The sequence below is a fragment of the Vicugna pacos genome, chromosome 11 (assembly GCF_048564905.1).
Source record: "Vicugna pacos chromosome 11, VicPac4, whole genome shotgun sequence".
Taxonomy (NCBI): Eukaryota; Metazoa; Chordata; class Mammalia; order Artiodactyla; family Camelidae; genus Vicugna; species Vicugna pacos.
The window spans coordinates 57,587,599-57,603,796 of record NC_132997.1 but is presented as its reverse complement, the minus strand read 5'-3'; the positions used below and the strand labels follow the sequence as shown (position 1 = coordinate 57,603,796).

Here is a 16,198-nt window from a genome sequence, read left to right as displayed (position 1 = left end):
GCTTATTGCCAGGTGGGTATAGAAGAAGGATGATTTTATTCATGTGAATGTCAATATTGCCTTTAGGAGGCAAGAATGTTAACAACAGTGTTTGAAAATTTTGGAGCCTAGTTACTATATAATTAAATTAAATCTCAGCTACAATCTTGCCTTCTCTGAGAAGAGTATTATTCTATTTTTGTTAAATATTTAAAAATTAACCCATAAGGAAGTGAAAATCATCATTTTAATCTTGCCTCATATTTGTTTAATAATCTCAAATGATTAATTTTCTAATTAAGGAAATGGAATTGATTTTGGAAAGTTATCATGTAGTATTCATGGCTGAAGTGTTCAATATTTCATTATGACATTTAGCCCAGTTTAATAAAAATTCTGCAGTTTTCTAAAAGAGCATTCCCCAAATGTGTCCTATTGCTGTTGAAAGAGGTTAATAGAGGTCACACACACAAAACATTTCTATATTGAAAGAAGTTTGGGAAACACCACATACATATATATAAGTTTGGGTACGAATTTCAATACCCTAATCAAAGGTCTTAGAATTTTCCATTATAATAGGTGCTTTTACCTCTATTCATAGACATAGAATAAAAGGTCTGTAGGTCACAGCTAGTCACAAGACCAACCGGAGGCAAGGGGAGGGGAAACAGTCTTCACTGCTTGATGGAAGGAACAGTTACCTTTGCAGACAATCTGTTATACTATCTAAACCCCTTTTTGATCATCACATAAGACCGTTCTTAAAAATAAATATATAACACAATTGTATAATGAATAACAACAAACAAACTTCTACTTTATAGTTTTACATGCAGAAATATATACTCATAAATAATATTTCCACACCATCTAGGGACCAGAGGTGGAGTCATTATGAACTGCTGTGGTAAGGAAGAGGGGGGGTGGGGAAGAGTGTGAAATGATTTTCCTTCAATCCTCTCTTCCACCCCTTCTCTTGGTCATGGTGCACATGAGTGTACTAAAAAAATCTGAGCAGTCCTACAGAAAAGAAGCTGTTTCTTCAAAGGAAATTTGGACTTGTCTTTCTTCATCATCCTGAGATGATTTCCCCACTTTCCTTTGAGATGCTGAAAAGAAGATCTTAGTTGGGCAGTCCACAAGTAAAAGAAATATGTGACACTAAAACACATTCATAATTTAAGGATGCAATTGAAAAATAAGATATCATATTTTACAGATAATGTTTTCCATAATTAGAACATTAGTAACTTCCAGAATGAGAATGTGTGTGGAGAGAGGTGGGGTTCAGAGCAGTATAAGCTTGTGAGAATATACATTTAAACAATTTTTAGATGGTGTTTTAACAAGACTTATCAAAATTTTAAAGGCATATCATTTAAGTCCACATTTCTGCTTATAGGAATTTACCCTCATTCCACTAACTCCTTAGTCAAATCCCTGTGTTAACACACTCCATATTTTTAATGATCTTTCTGTCTCTTGAGGAAAAAGATTGTGAGATAACAATTGTTCACAAGCAAGATGTATCATGATGTGCATGCTCTTTTCTTAGTAAAAACAACTTCATGTTATTGCAACAAATTGGATGTATAATGACTGCAGAGTCTATGGAAAATCTTTCTTCAAGAAAATTCCTCAGAATGATGTTTAACATCACTTTAACAATTAGAGTGAGGGGCTTGGGACACCCCAATAATTTTTACCTTAAGAAAGGTAATTAAACGAATCAAAACTTACTTGTCCTATGAAGAATGTCATTCACCTATAGGCAAAACCCTCCATGATCATCTTGGTAAAACACAGTGAGTCCAGACAGCTCAGATATTTGAAAGACTTCTCACCAGCAGCAAACTGAAGCCAGTGTGGTAATATCTGATATTGAATAAAATTGCTTTGAGTAGAGAACAATGATGATGTATAATAGTTCCTTTTAACTGACTTCTGGGTCTCTTGGGTCCCTTGAAACGTATGCCCCATTACTTATTAGAGCCAAAATTAGGACTTGCTTAGAGGGTAATCCTTGATCTTCAAGCACCTACTTCAGTTTGATAGATACTCACATAAGTATGCAAAGATAGCCATACAGGACTGATAATTGCAGCACTGTCTGCAATGAAAAAAGAAAAGAAAAAAAGAAAAGAAGGAAGCAACCCTAATAGGGATTGGTTACCTGGATGATGAACATCCATACAATGGAATATATGTATCCATTAAAAGCAAAATATAGAACTACATATATTTGTGTGGGAAAAAGTGTATTAAATGAAAAAAGAAAGGTGCAGAACAATATGCAAAATAGACATTCACCTAAGTAAAAAAAAAATGTGTGTGTGTTTTAATATAGACAGAAATTTTCTGTAAAGGACTACGTAAGGAATTTAGTAGCAGTCATGTCTAGGAAGGATGTGGGATATAAATGGGGAAAGTTTTACTTTTAACTATACCTTTCTTACTATTCGATGTTTAAAAAATGCACATGCAAGCATATTTTTGTAATTTTTAAAAGCTAATTAAATAGCAAAGAAATAAAACAATTGGCAAAGAAAAGGAAAAAGAACAAATTTTAAGTAATGTGTTCTAAAACAATCCCATATGAAGGTAGTTAAATTTTCGTTTTAATCTGAAGCACATGGCAGTCGACAGCTTTATGATACACAAGAAAGAATACAGAGTTTTGAGCCAGATGGATCCAAGATTGAATCCTAGTTATCCAGCACATAGAATAGAGCTTTGGGTAGGTCACTTACACTTTCAGAAACTCAGTTTTCACATTCGTCAAATGAATATAATCCTACCATCCATACAAAGACAGTTATGCTGGTAAAATATGCAGCATACTCCCTGCCCCATAGTATTTATTCAGTAAAGGTTGCTGTTATCATTACGCTGTCTGGATATGAAGAAGTCTTAACTTCAATCTCTACATCTGAAAACAGGAAAAATGAGTACCCATCATATTGAGTATAGAGAAGTGAGCTCAGGCAATTGGCAAATGGCATTTTTAATATCTCTGCACAAACTTTCTAAGAGCTACTCGGCAGTGATTTCAAACTCATGGAATAAAGGAAAAATATTAGTTTCCATTAAATGTTCTCCATGATCAAAAGGCAATTCTAATTGAATGTCCTCCCAATGGCATTCTCTTTTTATATTTTGTTGCTCACAGACTTGCTGGATGATTCCTGTGTTGAAGATTACTGGCTCATGTCCCTGGGCACTAATGACAGTGTACATCTTAGCAAACTTATCTTAGTTAGAAAGCTCCCCTTAGTCAGAGAATGTTTTAATTTTTTTAATATAGTTTTTTCTTATGGGTTCTACTTGTCAGCATTCTCTAGAGAAACAGAACCAGTGGGATGTATATGGATGTATATATGTATATATATACACACATATATATAAAATATATACGAGGAGATTTGTTATAGGAATTACCTCACACAGTTATGGAGGCCAAGAAGTTCCATAATCTGCCATCAGCAAACTGGAGAACCAGGAAAGCTGCAGGTTTAATTTAGTCTGAGTCAGAAAGCCTGAGAACCAGGGGAGCCCATGGTGCATCTCCCAGTCCACAGTCAAAGGCCTAAAAACCAGAGGGCCACTAGTGTAAGTCCCAAAGTCCAAAGGCCAGAGAACCAGGAGCTCCAGCATCTGAAGGCAGGAAATATGGATGTTCAAGCTCAAGAAGAGAAAGAGGGAATTCACTCATCCTCCTTTTTTGTTCTGTCCCTGCCCTCAATGGATTAAATGATACCCACCTACACTTCTTTACTCAGTCTACTGAATCAAATGCTAATCCCTTCTAGAAACACCCTCATAGACATGCTCAGAAATAACATTTTAGCAGCTATCTGGGAGTCCCTTAGCCCAGCTAGGTTGACACATAAAATTAACCGTTATGAGGGTTTTCTGATTTCACTCTGAAAACATTTCCATCCACCCACAACTGCATATACTGTATTATTTTTTCCAGAGTATTTGTTGGCTCATGTATAGAGAAAGAAAGAAAAATGATCGATTAGTGGTTTAAAAAAATGGAGTCCTTGTCTATGTTTGACTAAGGCCTCTGACATAATACCAAGTCAGCTTTCCATGAGAAAACAAGCAGTTTTACTTATTTAGCATGTGATAAATCACATCTTTGCTAGTCATCTTTATCATATCTTTGTGAAAAGGAAGAAGCATTTTGGTATACAAACCTTAAAAGAAATATATTTCTCATTAATATTGTAAGGTACCATGAGGGAAAAGAGCTAAATAAGTGTCATGGGAACAAATGAATATAAAATGAGATATAAGTTCACTAAGCAAGTCTGTCCAATAGTTGTTCCAAGTTTCCTCTTGACCATGTATAACAGTGTGGCCTCCCAAATTTAGTGGTAAGCTTTATGAAGTGATAAGCTTTATCACTTCAAATTTCTTGATTTTCTCTCTAAAGTTGTTGCTTTGACATACAAATGCAATGAAATTATGAATAGAGTAAAAAACACATTTTATAAAAGGAAATTATAAAGAATCAAATATGAAAAAAATATCAATTGATAGAATATTTACTCTATGAAGCCAAGTATTTAAAGCAATGAATATTTGAATGCCAAACTGGTTCTTAATTTACTTTACAGCAAATTCTATAAAAATGTTATATAACTTAACCCATAAACCCTAGTATGTATCTCCAGCAGATATCACCACATCCAACAAATTTAGTAACGATTCCTTAGCCTATGTTCAAGTGTCCCTAGTGTCTTAAAATACATTTTTCAATCACAGTTCAAACAAATTCTGCATACTGTATTTGACTATAAGTCTCCTAAATATATAAAAGCAAAACTTACAGATCTAAGAGGAGGAATATCAAAGTCTACAAGAATAGTGGGAGAATTTACTTTTTTCACTAGGTGATACAACAAGCAGTCAAAAATTCATCCTTGAATAATGTTGCTGGAAATGTAAATTGCTACAGCCATTATGGAAAACAGTCCCTCAAAGAATTAGTAATAGAACTACCATATGATACAGAGACCTCACTCTTGGGAATATATCTGAAGGAAATCAAATTATAAGAGATAACTGAACTCCCATGCTCATTGGAGCATTACTCACAATAGCCAAGATAAGAAAGCAACCTAAGTATCCATCAACAAATTAATGAATAAAGAAGACGTGGTATACGTACATATATACACACAATGGGATATTATTCAGCCCAGAGTAAGGAGGAAATCCTACCATATGTGATAACCTGGATGAATCTGAAGGACGTTTTGCTAAGTGAAATAAGCCAGACAGATAAAGACAAATAATGCCTAAATATACGAAATCTAAAATAATCAAACTTAGAGAGACAGAGAGTGAAATAGTGGTTGCCAGGGGCTAGGGGTGGAGGAAATGAGATGTTGATCAAAGGATACAAATGTTCAGTTATAAGTTGAGTAAGTTCTGAGGATCTAACATACAGCAAGTGACTATAATTGACAATACTGTATTGAATACTTGAAATTTGCTAAGAGGGTAGATCTTACGCATTCTCACCAAAAAAAATTTTTTTTCTAAGGTGAAAAAAAATCATTAAAGGTAAAGAAGATCTGAATAAGAAACGTAACAGACTTGACCTAAATAACATATATAGAACACTCCACCCGACAGTAATAAAGTTCACAGTTTTCCAGGTGTATGTGGAACAAACCTTAATTAATCCCATGCCGGGCAATAAAACAAGTCTCTACAAGTCTGACAAGACTGAAAACATACAGAGCATGCTCTTTGATCATAGTGGGATTAAACTAGAAAATAATAATAAAATCAGAGAATACTCCCAATTTCTGGAGATTAATCAAACACATTTGAGTAATTTATGAGCCTAAGGTGTCACAGTGGAAGCATCTGGAATATAACAACAAGGGGGGATATTTTAACAAACTTGAGAAGGAGATTTCTTAAGCTGGAAACAAAAAGCACCACTTACAATGGAAGCATTGTAAAATCAAACTACATTAAAAGTAGAAATGAAATGAGTAGTTTCTTTGGGGAAGAAGGTAGTTAGTGACTTGGAAGGAATACAAAGGCAACTTCTTGAGGGGTGGTACTGGTAATGTTCTATTTCTTAATTTGGTTAGTATTTATATGAGTATATTCACTTTGTGTTAATCCATTTAACACATACATTTATGACTTATGCTCTTTTCTATATGTATATGAAATTTTACAAAAAATATTATTGTAAAATATAAAGTACCTGACATAAATCTAATCAAGAAAATCAATTCCTTTAAAGAGAAAAGAGTAAAACAAAAATTAAAAGGTGTAAAGACGACTTAGAGACCTACACTGTATCAACAGATTGAAAGATTCAACAGTGTGGAGAAGTCAAGAATATTGATAGGCTCATTTAAAATTTTATATGGAGAACCAATGATCTAAAATGAGCCCAGACACTATTTTTTAACTTTTTTTTTTATCGTGGAAAAATATACATAGAAGGTAATTTAAGGAGATCACTTCACATCAAAGCTATGAGACACTGCTCCAAAAGCTATCCTCAGACTGAAAGCGTTGGCTTTAAGTGCTTTCATTATTAAAGAAGAAATAACAAAAAAGGGTGGATTCTTAGTATATATCTTAAGGGCATTGAAAAAGATCAACAAACTATATACCAAAAGAACTAGAAAGAATTTACAGATACAAAACAAAAAAGTTAAATATAAAGCAAAAAATCCAAAAGATAAATAATGCTTTCAAAATGGAAAAGATCAAGAAAATTAAACTCTTCTTGAATCTGATTAAGAAAAAAACATAGTAGTCCCCACAGTTCCTTCAGCAGCCATCCAGGGACCAGGCCTCTCCCACCAGCAGACAAAACCAGACTTAAGGTCCTACTGGGCTGTACAACCAGCCATGCCAGGAACGGGACTTGCCTACCAGGGGCTGCAACCAGCCCCAGAATACCCTAGGCTGTGCAGCAGACTGTGCCAGGACCCAGCAGCTGGTTCCACCACAACAGAAGGGCCCATGCAGCCCACATAGGGAGCACTCCTACAGCATACAGCTCTGGTGACCAGAGAGGAGTGTTTTCATAGGCTGTCTCCCATGTAAGGCCACTTCTCTAAGATCAGGAAACATAACTAACCTATCTAATGCATAGAAACAGAGAGTTAGGCAAAATGAGGAGACAGAGGATTATGTTCCAAATGAAGGAACAAGACAAAACCTCAGAAAAAGAAATAAAAGGAGTGGAGATAAGCAATCTATAAACAGTTCAAGATGACGATTGTAAAGATGCTCAACAAACTTGGGGGAAGAATGGATGAACCCGGTGAGAATTTTAATAGAGTTAGAAAATATGAGGGGGAGAGTGTAGCTCAAGTGGTAGAGCACATGTTCAGCATGCACAAGGTCCTGGGTTCAATCCCCAGTACCTCCTCCAAATACAAATAAATGAATAAACCTAATTACCTCCCCTCATAAACAAACAAACAAAAACCCCAATATTATAAGAAAAAATTGTAGTAGCTTATGGTGAAAAAGAATATGAAAATGAATATACGTATGTTCCTACATGACTGAAGCATTGTGCTATACACCAGAAATTGACACAACATTGTAAACTGACTATACTTCAATGAAAATATATATTTAAAAAAAAGAAAATATAAAGAAGACCCAAACAGAGCTGAAGAATACAGTAACTGAAATAAGAAATACACTGGGAGGAATCAAGGGTAGATTAGAGGAACAGATCAACGAACTGGAAGAGAGAGTAGTGGAAATCAGCCAAGCTGAATGGAAAAAAGAAAAAGAATTTTTAAAAATGAGGAGTTTAAGAGACAGCTGAGACAACAGGAAGCATATTAACATTAACATTATAAAAGTCCCAGAAGGAGAACAGACAGAGAAAGGAGTAGGCAACTTATTTGAAGAAATAACAGCTAAAAAGTTCCCAGAAAAGGAAATGGACATCCAGGTCCAGGAAGTGCAGAGGCTGAAATAAGATGAAACTAAAGAGGTCTGCACCAAGATACACTGTAATTAAAATGGCAGAAATTAAAGATAAAGAGCAAATCTTGAAAGCAGCGAGAGGAAAGCAATTAGTACATAGAAGGAAACTCCCATAAGATTATCAGTTGACTTTTCAGCAGAAACCCTGCAGGCTGGAGAGAAGTGGCAAGATATATTCAAAGTGCTAATAGTGGGGAAAAAAACTACAAGCAAAAAATACTCTATCTGGTAAGGCTGTCATTCAGATTTGAAGGAGAGATAAAGAATTTTACGGACAATTAAGAGCTAAGAGCTCAGCACCAATAAACCAGCTTTACAAGAAATGTTAAAGGGATTTCTCTAAGCAGAAAAGAAAAGACCACAATTAGAAATATAAGAATTATTTAAAAAAATCTCTTTGGTGAAGGCAAATATACAGTAAAGGTAGTAGATTGCCTACTTAGAAAGCTAGTGGGAAGGTTAAAAGATAAAAGTAGTGAAACCATCTATATCCACAATAGGTAGTTACAGGATACACAAAACCAAAATATGTAAATTATGATGTCAAAACAATAAATGTTTGCAGGGGTGGGAGGGTAGTTAAAATGCAGGGTTGTTAGAATGCATTCAAACTTAAGAGATCATCAACGTAAAATAACCATGTATATATATATAGGTTGTTATAAATTAATTTCATGGTAACCACAAACCAAAAACCTGTAATAGATACACAAGCAAAAAGAGAAAAAAAGAGAAAGGAATCTCAACGTAATACTAACGCTAGTCTTCAAATCAAAGGGAAGAGAGCAAAAGAAGAAAGGAACAAGAAAAAACTACAAAAACAAGAAACCAATTAACAAAATGGCAGTAAGTACATACCTATCAATAATTATTTTAAATGTAAATGGATGAAATGTTCTAGTCAAAGGACATGAGGTGGCTGAATGGACTTAAAAAAGAAAAGATTCATATATATGCTGCCCACAAGAAACTCACCTCAGAGCTAAAGACACATACAGATTGAAATTGAGGTATTCCACGCAAATAGAAACAATAAGAAAGCTTAGGTAGCAATACTTGCATCAGAGAACTTTGAAACAAAGACTGTAACAAGAGATAAAGAATGACATTACATAATGATAAAGGGATCAACCCAACAGGAAGATATAACAATTATAAATACATATGCATCCAATATAGAAGCACCAAAATACATAAAGCAAATATTAACAAATATAAAGGGAGAAACTGACAGTAACACAGTCACAGTAAGGGACTCTAACACCCCATACATCAATGGACAGATCATTAATACAGAAAAGAAAAAAACATCAGCCTTAAATGACATATTAGACCAAAAGTACTTATTAGCTATAATATAGAACATTCTATACAAAAGCAGCAGAATAAACATTCTTTTCAAGTATATATGGAGCATCCTCTAGGATAATTACATGCTAGACCACAAAACAACACTCAGTAAATTTAAGACTGAAATCATATCAGTTAGCTTTTCCTACCACAAGGCTTTGAGAGTAGAAATAAACTGCAAAAACCACAAGCATGTGGAGGCTAAGCAGTATGCTATTAAACAGCCAATAGCAACTAAAGATTGCATCAAAAAGAATAAAATCACTAGGAAATAATTTAACCAAGATGGTAAAAGACCTGTACTTGGAAAACCATAAGACACTGATAAAAGAAATTGAAGATGACACAAACAAATGGAAAGATATACCATTCTCATATATTGGAAGAATTAATATTGTTAAAATGACCATACTACCCAAGGCAACCATAGATTCAATGCAATTCCTATTAAAAAAAATACCAGTGGCATTTTCACAGAACTAGAATAAATAATTCTAAAATCTGGAAACACAAAAGACCCTAAGTAGCCAAAACAATCTTGAGAAAGAAACAAAGTTGGAAGTATCATGATTCCAAGCTCTACTACAAAGCTACAATAATCCAATATTGTATTGACAAAAACAGACACATAAATCAATGGAACAGAATAGAGAGACCAGAAATAAACCAGTTATATGATCAATTAATCTATGACAAAGAAGCAAAAATATACAACGGGGAAAAAATAGCCTCTTCAATAAATGAAATTGGGAAAATGGGACAGTTACACACAAAAGAATCAAACTAGAGCACTTTCTCACACCATACACAAAAATCAACTCAGAATGGATTAAAGACTTAAATGTAAGACATGAAACCATAAAACTTTTAGAAGAAAACATAGACAGTATGTTCTTTGACACTAGTCTTACAATGTTTTTTTTGACTATGTCTCTTTAGGCAAGAGAAGCAAAAGCAAAAATTAACAAATGAAACTACATCAAACTACGAAGATTTTGCACAGTGAAAGAACCTATCAACAAAACAAAAAGACAGCTTACTGAATTGGAGGAGGTATTTGCAAATGATATATCTGATAAGGGGTTAATATCCAAAATACACAAAGAATTCAAACAATTTAACATCAAAGAAACATATAACTTGAATAAAAAATTGCCAGAGGACCTGAATAGGTATTTTTTTCCTAAGAAGATACATGAAAATGAGGCTCAATATCACTAATCATCAGAGAAATACAAGTAAAGACCACAAGGAGGTACAACTTCACTCTTGTCAGAATGACTGTTGTCAAAAAGATAAGAAATAACCAGTGTTGGTGAGAATGTGGAGAAAAGGGAATACTAATGCACTGCTGGTGGGATTGTAAACTGATACAGCCATTATGCAAAATAGTATGGAGGTTCCTTTAAAAATTAAAAATAAAACTGCCATATGGTCTAGTATTCACCCAAAGAATACAAAAACATTAATTTGAAAGGCATATGCACGCGAATGTTCACTGTAGCATTATTTTTAATAGCCGAGATATGGAAGCAACCTAAGCGCCCATAACAGATGAACGAATAAAGGACGTGTGGTATGATGTACAATGGCATATTAGTCAGCCATAAAAAATGAAATCTTGCCATTTGCAACAACATGGATGGATCAAGAAGGCACTCTTAGTGAAATATGTCAGAGAAAGACAAATATCACATGATCTCACTTACACATGGAGCCTAAAAAACAAAACGAACAAATAAACAGAACAAAATGAAAACAGACTCATAGGTACAGAGAACAAATATGTGGTTGCCAGAAGGATGGGGGATCATGTAGTTAGCAAAATAAGTGAAGGGGATTAAGAGGTACAGACCTCCAGTTATATAATAAGTCAGTCATGGGGATGTAATGCACAGCATAAGTAATATGGTCAATGACATTGTAGTAACTTTGTATGGGAACAGATAGTTACTAGACTGTGGTGATATTTTCTGTAATGTATGCAAATGTCAAATCATTATGTAGTACACCTGAAACTAATATAATATTGTATGTCACCTATATTTCAATTTAAAAAGAAAAAATTAGAATAGCTAATACAGATTTTGTTCAATTCTAAGAAGAAATCTTAAGTTCTGTGATGAAAAATAACTCAGGTAAACTAATAAAGATACTGTGGTGGGGGGTAAATTTTCCTAATCTAAGGGTGAGAGGGACTCAGTCTAGGTCTAGGACATTTGGGAGTGATGAAGGGAAGATTTCTAGGATGTTCTTGAGGTCAGAAATAGTACGGTGTATTAAAAAAACTCAATTTCCATATCTAGGACTCAGCAAACAATTATTACACGAGGTAGAACTTGAATGCATGAATGATGTCACAGAATCTTTGCAAATAGCCACAGGGTGGAAACACGAGGAAAAAGAAGAACTATACTTTATCAAGATATATACTATTGAGATATGTTATATGAAGATATAAACTGGATAATCAAGCCCCAGATAATATCTGAACAATACTCCAAAGGGAGAATTTTTTTTCTTGCTCTTATAAGCTTTTAGCTCAGAGAATTCTACTTGTTTTGCTTATTTCATCATAAAACTTAACACCACATGTTAGTCACTTCCTGTGTGTCCAGTCTACTATGTGGAAAAATTGGATCCCCAGCAACCGGGAAGTACATGAATAATTTCTGTGAAGCTCTTACTCACCATGCATTAGTGATCTGAATACTAATTAGTATTTGTAAAGTAGGAGGAGAAATAGGAGTGAAGTGGTTGTTGATTTTCATTACCTGATAGTAACAAACATATCACAATATTATTGTAAAGAATAGCACCCTACTGTCCTTTCATCTTGCCAACTTAAAGAAAATGAGTCTTTACCTCACTCTACATGGAAGGATTTGAAATAGATAAGGATAATTAAAATACAGTCTTCAAAGGGATAAAAATCATAGTGAAACCCATACTTGAACGCCTAATTTTTTTTTCTAGTTGGCAGATTCACAAATACAATGATGTATTCAATAGATTCAGCTCGGTATCCATCACTCAAACTTGTTCAAAATGTCAGTCATCATCTTACCCCCAACCCAAAAGGTACACCATGAATATCTCAATTTTTGCCTCTTAAATCTACTCTTCTGTATTTTCTATCTTCATGTTCAGCACAAACATTTACTCACTTTCCCAATTCAGAAATCTAGGAGTCACTTAGTCTCTTCAAATTTGCCCTATATCCATTAAAAACATCTTCCTGTCCTATTGATTTTACCTCCTAAATTATACTTAAATCCCATATCTTCCTTATCTCCATTGCCACCACTTCAGTTCAGGCCCTTATTACAACTTTCAGATTCCTGTAATAGCCTCTTTAAAAAAATTTTTTTTTATTGACGTATAGTCAGTTTACCATGCTGTGTCAATTTCTGGTGTACAGCATAATGCTTCAGTCATACATATACATACATGTATTTATTTTCATATTCTTTTTCATCATAGGTTACTACAGGATATTGAATATAGTTCCCTGTGCTATACAGAAGAAATTAGTTGTTTATCTATTTTATATATAGTAGTTAGTATCTGCAAATCTCCAATTCCCAATTTATCCCTTCACTTTGCCCCCTACCCCAACCATGTTTGTTTTCTATGTCTGTGAGGGGTCTGTTTCTGTTATGTAAGTAAGTTTGTCTTCTTTTTGTTTAAAGTCCTAGTGGAGGAGGGGACAAGTGCTTGATAGGAATAGGAAGGAGTGTTCTGAAAAGCAGGGAGTTGCTTTGTTTCTCAAGCTGGATGCCAGTCACATGAATGAATCTAGTTGTGAAAATTCATTAGGATTTATACTTATGATATGAAAAACTATTATATGTATATCCGTCTCCAATAAAAAGTTTAAAATAATCTAACAACTCACTTTTAGGGAGGAATTAGACTAAAAGGTACAGACTGAAGAATACTCCTAATTGTCACCTTATAATAATGTTCCAAAGATGCTTTTTAACTCATCTTATGATCTTAGCCATCAGCCGCCTAGTAAAATACATCTCTTACCACATCTTAGGAAATCACTTCTGTTCTACTGTGGGGGGCTAAGTGGGGCAGGTGCGAGAAATCCTTCTTCCCAATCAGAAGAATTATTTCTATAGTCTATATTTTATTCTCAAGTTCAGTTCTCTCTTGCCTATAATTATAAGTGCCTTCCTTTTCCTTTCTGCTTCTAAAAACAAATACAATTTTCACCTAAAATAGTAGAAGAAAATTGCCTATGTATTCTAGGTCCTAGAAAACAGACCCTATTTTGACAGACATCAGTTCCATAATTCATTTCCCACATAATTACATAATTCAAACTTATTATGTAACAATCCCATACTTTAACTGTTACCTTTTTCTGTATATTTTATTCCATAGCAACATGACTTCTAGCTCCCTCAGAACCATTTCACTTACGGGAGAAGTCTCAAAGGTTTCTCTTCACATTATAAACTACTAAGAAAAGAAAGGGCGTTGCAGCTTTGTGAATAATAGGCACTGAGAACCTTATGGCATAGCAATCATTCACTGCACATTCAACAATTAGTTTTTAAGGGTCTTGAGGTTGCCAGGGAATGATCTGGGCACTAGAGGTACAATGGGATAATGGTCAAGCATGCAGGTTCTAAATTCAAGTAGCCTGGGTTCAAATTCCGGCTATATAATTCACTACCTGTGTAAAAATTATCTATTTCTTCTACTTTTTTATGACTCAGTTTACTCATTTATGAAACAGTGATGCTAGTAATTTCTTTCTCCTAGTCTTATTAGGAAGATTTTAAATGGCATATTATATGAAAATCACTTAGAACCATCCCTGGCACATGGTAAACACTCGATACAAGTCAGCTGCTATTACCAGAAGAGATGACATCTAATGATCTTTGCCAGATCGTCTGTTGACAAATGACAAATTTCACCACCACCAAGACTGTCTACCACGTCCTATCCCAAAGCCGCCCTATCCATGCTAGCAAGGAAGTAACAAACACATTAACTGAACTAGCAACTAGGATTATGGCACTGGGAAGTACTTAGTCCATTCCAGCTCCTGCTTTTTACAAATGATGGCACTAAAGCCCAGAGATGTTGCCCAGCTTGAACGGAATCTCACACAGCTAGTCAGGGGGTGAAGATAGTATTAGACCCTTGGGTCTCCACATTCACACTCCAGGTACTGGGCTGGAAAAATCTGTAAACTGGGAAAATTAGTCCATTCCGTCATCCTACTTGTGTGCGACCCCACCAAAAGGAGTAAGTTGCACTCCTGCCAGTGGGGGAGGAGAAACCTTGCTGGAAGTTGTCTATTTTTAGCCTCTGTATATAGCCTGCTCTCTGCAGACTCACTCTGCCTAACACACTGCTGTGGGATTTAAGGCACTTTCCATCCTGTTGCCTAGTGGTTGCCATGCCAACGAAATTTAACAGAAATAGAGTTTTCTAGTAGATTATTATGGTGGAGGCTTTAAAGTCAGATTACCGCTCTGACTCTGAAGCTTAAATGATGCAAGTGATTAGTGCTGGTACATAGCAGGCACACCACAATACTGGCTGAAAAACAGAAAACATGAATGCAATTAGCTGCATCAGGGAGATGAAGATGTAGCAGCAGATGCTACTTAAATCATACCTCACAGTCAGTCTGGAGCAAGTTCACTCATAACCTCCCTGGATTTTCATAATTACCTGACACTCTGTGTGAAATGATTTGTTTAATTCCAGAGGACTGTCTCTGATCTTCAGGCCACTTATGAGCTCTGCAACCCAGGGAACTCTGACTACACACACACACACACACACACACACACACACACACACACACACACACACACACACACACACACACACACACACACACACACACACACACACACACACACACACACACACACACACACACACACACACACACACACACACACACACACACACACACACACGAATCTGACCTGGGATCCCTTTGCAGAAACTTATTCACATCCAAGAGGGTCCATGTTCAGTCCTTCTAAGGTCGATTTTTGGTGAATGTAATCACCATATTTAATAAAATGCATCTGAAGTCTAGAACTAGCATTTGAATCAAGCCTAACTCCAGAGCTTGTTCTCTCAGTTACATTGATGTGATGATTATAATTTGTCAAAAAACCTCCCAAAAAACCCTAATATAATTACTGAGATATTTACAGTTAAAATAAAATTGAGGTTGAAATGAGTAATACTAAGTTGTGAGAACAGAGACACCCTGAGGAGTCAAGAAGATTCCTTTAAATAACTGTCTGCAGATGAACAAAATCTCTCCTTTTGACAAGAAAGCCCAATGGTAACTTTTATCCTGGTTTCATATTTCAACAGTTTGACTAGGAATATCGCAAAAAAAGGTTTAAAAAAAAAACGCTGAGTCATAAGGGTCCTTCAAAAAAAAAAGAAACTTCTCTTTAAAGTGGTAAATCTTCACTTCCGCTGGGAGGAGGGTGCCCCTCAGGGATGGGGGTGCCAGTGCACGGGAGCGGATCTCCTTGCTTTATTTATTCACAACCCACATACTTCTCTGGATTTAATTCGGCTAGTTAACTTAGCAGCAGGACACTAGGCTAGGAAGGCTCAGGAAGACTCTCTGGGTTAGCTACTTTGGGATGTTAGGATGAAGAGGTCTTAACATATACAACCGGATCTTCCTGCCGGCAGATTTTCAAAGATGCTCAGCCACGCTTCATCCTCATGCACACTCTCCCGCTCCCCAATAACTGTAAAGTGCAAACAAAACAAAACAAAACAAAAACAAAAACAGAACACCTTGCCAGGGCCTGCAGAAAGCGCAGCGCCTCCGAGGCTAGCACGCTTTCCCCCATCC

At 35.4% G+C, this 16,198-nt stretch overlaps 1 long non-coding RNA gene across 13 annotated transcripts in view; it reads right to left on the bottom strand.

Annotated features, from left to right (window-relative positions):
* The window catches only part of LOC107034545 (uncharacterized), a 428,538-nt gene that overhangs the window by 34,628 nt on the left and 377,712 nt on the right, over positions 1-16,198 (bottom strand). The window lies entirely within an intron of this gene.